The sequence below is a fragment of the Quercus robur genome, chromosome 1 (genome assembly GCF_932294415.1).
Source record: "Quercus robur chromosome 1, dhQueRobu3.1, whole genome shotgun sequence".
Taxonomy (NCBI): Eukaryota; Viridiplantae; Streptophyta; class Magnoliopsida; order Fagales; family Fagaceae; genus Quercus; species Quercus robur.
This window is the reverse complement of record NC_065534.1, coordinates 40,196,811-40,202,538: the sequence shown is the minus strand read 5'-3', so window position 1 is coordinate 40,202,538 and position 5,728 is coordinate 40,196,811.

Sequence of the window (5,728 nt, the reverse complement as noted above, 5' to 3'; positions counted from 1 at the left end):
CCCGACGGAATCCATTGTCCTACAACCGCAGGTAGAGCAAGTGGGTAGAAATACTAGGAATTTTCCTTTACCTTTCTCTCCTTTAATGTCTATGTTGTTTACTTAATTTCATTTTATGTACTAATTTCTATTTCGCATGTTTGCCTTTTTAAAGGATTATGCATTTCAAAAGAAAAGGCAATTGATCAACTCCACAGATTTGAACAGGCTGTTAAGATCCCCCATATACCCTCATTCAAACAAACAACTTTGGGCCACATACCTTATCCTCAGATATACTCCTGTATATTGGAGTTTCCAGAATGTGGGAAGATCATTCACACAGAAGGACCCATTGCTCCCGTACATCGACATCCAAGTAAATGGATATGTTCTCCCATTGCAATACCATCTGCCTAGTGTCCACTACCCCATACCGAGGACCACGAGGTGGGCAAAAACAACAGAAGGGTGAAACAGGAAGTTCAGGGTCTGAAGTAACGATCCTTGACCCTAAAGTAACGACTTTATGGTAGACAGGGAGTCCCTTCTTGCCATTGACAAGGTTAGACCCTGGAGGGAGGGCCGCGGGGGCCATGTCGTTGAGTGTGTAGGTAAGGCACTCGTCCTTCTTGAAGATATGAATCACTAGGAAAAGTAGGGGAGATGATGCCCTCTTTCTCAACATGAAAAGGAAAGCAATCATGGTAAGCCACCTACCTCCTTACTTCCTTTCATTTACCCTTTGGTTGAATTTGGTTTCTAACTTATACTTCGTAGGGTTACCAATTTGCCGCGGTGGTGAAAGGCAGATATTTGGCAACTAAGGCCAAGCTAGAGGAGCTGACAAAGGATAATGAGGATCTTCTTAAGAAGATCTCAGACGTGATGAACAAGGTGTTCGAGTCCGAGAAGCTTTGTTCTAAGGTTGAGGAGAATACTAAGGCCATAACCGAGAGGAAGGGGGCTTTAGAGAAGGAACTTCAAGAAGTCAAGAAGACATTGGAGGAAAGGACGATGGAATTAGGGGCCTTTTTTGTGGCAGATAATGAGAAGATATAAGCTGCCTACTACTAGGGATAGATGAATTGCATCGCGTCTGTAAGGCTCGAGGTGTAGCAGAACCTTCAAGTTTACTTTGCCAAAGGGTGGACCACAGCTTTGGACAAGTTGCAAGTAGAAGCCACCTCGTCCCTTAGGAACTGACAAAGTCCCTTATTCTTCAAAGTTGATAATACTTCCAAATCCCAAGATCTAGGCTATAATTAATGATGAATCTCCTGTTAGAGAGACCAAGGCCACGACTACTACTACACCCGTGGTGGGTGGGGTGGAGGGCTTTGCTATAGTGCCATCCTTTAGAGGAGTGGCCTAACAAAAATGTTCTTAGACTAAGTCTTTAGTTTTTTTATATTATATATATATATATATATATATATATATATATATATATAGCTTTTGGGTGCCCCGTTTCGAGGGCTAATTTTGTAATTTAACTATCCTTATTTATATATTATTGTTCCGTATTTCTTAAATATTCATCTTTGCTTATTATTTAACAAACCGTGGTGAAATGCAAATTGATCCATAATATCCCATGGATTAAGGTTCTCTTTTATCTTCGTATTGTGGTCGTGTTTAAATTCCTTATGTATTTGAAGGAATCATAAAGCTTGATGCCATGGGACTTTTTTTCCCCGGTTATTTTATGCTTCTCTTTCTGTTATTAAACCTAGAGTCAAACTAAGGTAGAAAGTTTAGCTTAGGTCCTACCCTTGGCAAAGACAGGGTCTAGTACCATGGGATTTGTTACCATCATTTTTTGTTAAGTATTAATTTCCCTTTCTATTAGTGACCCTAAAGTCAGACTAAGGCAAAAAGTTCAACTTAAGACTTACCAGAGGCAAAGACAGGGTCTAGTACCATGGGGTTTGTTACCATCATTTTTTGTTAAGTCTAAATTTCCCTTTCTGTTAGTGACCCTAGAGTCAGGCTAAGGTAGAAAGTTTAGTTTAGGACTTACTCGAGGCAAAGACAAGGTCTGGTACCACGAGGTTTGTTACCATCATTTTTTTGTTAAGTCTTAATTTCCCTTTCTATTAGTGACCCTGGAGTCAAGCTAAGGAAAAAATTTCAGCTTAGGACTTACCCAAGGCAAAAACAGGGTCTAGTACCACGGGATTTACTCCTCTACGTGATAATCTTGAGACTGTGATGTGGACTTCTAGCTGAACTTCACTATTCTAGGGATTTAATAATAACAAACAGGAATAAAGTACAGTTACTCATATATCAGTTAAAAGTAATACTTCTTTAAATTAAGTATATTCTATGACCTAGCTATAGGTTTTTCATGTAGGTCTTCTAATTGATATGCTCCTATCCCGCAATGGATGTCAACTGATATGGACCCTCTCAATTAGGTCCCAACTTTCCCATTGTGGGATCTCTCGTGTTTCCCAAGACTTTTATCAACACTAAGTCTCCTGGAATAAATTCCCTACACTTGATGCCCTTGTTGTACTTGCGGCTAATCTTTTGTTGATAATTGGCCAACTTCGCTGAGGCAACCTCATGGTTTTCTTCCACGAGGTCTAGGTGCCTGCTGAGTAATTGGTCATTACTTTCTTCACTGAATCTATTGGTTCGAGAGGTAGGTAGTCTTGTCTCCACGGGAATTATCGCTTTTGCGCTGTAGGTCATTGCGAATGGGGTTCCCCCGGTTGACCTTTTTAGAGTAGTTCGATATGCCCACAGCATACTAGGTAGTTCTTCGGCCCATCTTCCCTTGGATTCATCAAGTCTTCTTTTTAAACCATTCACAATAGATTAATCGGTAGCCTTGGTCTGACCATTGCCTTAGGGATAAGATGGAGTTGAGTACCTATTAATGATGCCAAGCTCCAAGCAATATCATAGGAATGCTTTACTATCAAACTGCAGCTTTTGTTTGAGATCAGAATCTTAGGTATGCTAAACTAGGTCACAAGGTTTCTCCACACAAATCTTTTAACATTAGTGTCCCGAATGTTAGCCAGAGGCTCGGCTTTAACCCACTTGGTGAAGTAGTCTGTTCCAACCAAGAGCCACCTCCTGTTACCTGTCGCTTTAGGGAGAGGCCCTACTATTTCCAGTCCCCATTGGGCAAATGGCCAAGGACTTGATATTGGGTTAAGAACTCCTCCAGGTTGATGGATGCTAAGAGCAAATTTCTTGCACTAATCACCACTTTTTGGAAAACTCTTGGGCTAGTTTTTGCATGCTCAACCACTAATAACCCTAGGTGAGGGTCCTATGTGCCAGAGACCTTCCTCCAATGTGACTTCCACATATTCCTTCGTTTAATTCCTCCAAGAGTACATTAGCTGCCTCGGGGTGAATGCATAGCAAATAGGGTCCTGAGTATGATCTCCTATACAACTTTGCTTCCTCAAATACCTAATACTTGGGTGATTTCTGTCTGACCTTCTCGGCCTCCTGCCTATCCTTGGGAAGATTCCCTTCATAAAGGTATGTCAAAGTGCGATCCATCCAATTGGCAAATGGACGTATACTCAATACCACGACTTCTTTAGGGGGATGGTGTTAGGAGAGGGTAAGAATTCTACTGATATAATCCTCAGGAGTGGGTCATTCATTAATGAGGCCAAGGTGGCCAAAGAATCAACGTGACTATTGCTCCCCTTAAAGATTAGTGAGATATCCACACTTTTAAACTAACCCTTTAGGTTTCTAACTTCTTTCAAGTAACTCACCATTCTTTGATCTTTAGCCTCAAACTCACCATTAACTTGGTTGACTACTAGCCAAGAGTCACAGTGTTGTCGTAGCTTAGCTGCCCCTAGCTGCTTGGATATCCAAAGCCCTGCTAAGAGAGCCTCATATTTCACTTCGTTGTTTGACGCCTAAAAGCCCAACCTGAATGACTTTTCCAACCTAATACCCTCCGGAGAGATTAGAACTATACCAACTCTCGTTCCTTAGCAATTCGAGGCTCCATCCGCATATACTTGCCATATTGTTCATTTCTCAGGACTTCCCAACTTATTCCCTCCGATGTACAAGACTTCGTGGTGTCTCGGGGTAAACTCTTCAATGAAATCCACTAAGACTTACCCCTTGATAGAGGTTCTGGGCCTATACTGAATATCGAAGGTTCCTAAGGATGCCCCTTACATCACTATCCTACTTGAGAAGTCCGCTCTCTTTAACAAGGCCTACAGTGGGTGCTCGGTCAAGACCACCACCATATGAGCCTAGAAATAGCAAGGCAGTTTCCAACTAGCATGGATCACTACTAAAGCAACTTTCTTTAGGGGGAGATAATGCTACTTAGCCTCCAGAAAGGTTTTGCTAACATAGTAGATCGGCTTCTAAATATCCTGTTCTACTCTGATTACTACAGCGCTTACCGCGTGGTTAGTCATAGCAAGGTACATGTATAGCGTTTCACCCATTACTGGTCGGGACAGGATTGAGGCTCAGGCTAAATATAACTTCAACATGTGAAAAGCCCTTTGGCACTCATCTATCCACTGGAAATCATTCCACTTCTTCAACAATTAGAAGAAGGGTCTACATTTGTCCGTGGACTTAGAGATGAAACGATTGAGGGCTACGTCATTCCCGTAAGGCACTGGACCTCCTTTGGTTTCCTCGGGGGTTTTAGATTTTACAGTGCTATGATCTGGTTTGGATTTACTTTAATACCCCGGTTTGTGACCAGATATCCTAGGAACTTCCCCGAGCTTGCCCTTAAGGCGCATTTGGAGGCATTCAACTTTAGACGATGTTGCCGGAGAGTCTCGAATGTTTTCACAAGATCCGAGATATGCTCTTCTACAGTTTTACTTTTCACCACCATACTATCTATATAGACTTCCATATTCCTCCCTAATTGTCCCTCGAACATTTTAGTAACTATCCTCTGATACGTCGACCCTACATTCTCCAACCTAAATAGCTTGACCTTATAATGATAATTACCCGTGAGGGTAATGAATGAGGTTTTTTCTTGGTTTTCAAGAGCTAGAGCAATTTAATGGTAACCCTAGAAGACATCAAGGAAACTCATTCCCGGATGTTCGAAGCTAGCATCGACAAGCTAGTCAATTTTGGGTATCGAAAAGGGATCCTTTGGACAGGCTTTGTTTAGATCCACGAAGTCCACACACACTTGCCATTTCCTTTTTTCTCTTTTTTACCACCACTGTGTAAGATAGCCACTCAGGGTAGAAAACTTCTTTAATAGCCCCAACCTTCCTTAGTTTGTTCACCACTTCTTTTACTGCACTAGCATGGATATCCAAGGACCTACAAGGTTTTTGCTTCCTTGGTAGGTGACTGGGATCCACGTTAAGCTGATGGCATTTAAACTCAGGGTCCACCCCAGGAGCGTCATATGGGTTCTAGGCAAACACATCAACATTATTCATTAAAAATAGTAGAAACTCCACTCTTCCATGATTGAGAGGCTCTTCCCCACCTGAAAATACCTATTTCCAAGGTCTATGTACACCTTCTTCAACTGTTCACACGGATCTTTTGGCGGAGACTGTAGCTGCTTTGACAGATTGGGTGGCTTGGCCTCTTCTACCTACTTGCACACAATAGCAGCTATTTGGCATTGCCAGGCTACGCTATAATCTCCCTGAAGCTTGAAAATACCCTGATCAGTCGGGAACTTCACCTTCTGATGTAGGGAAGAAGTCACAGCCCCCATAAAATGAATCCATGGACGGTCGAGGAT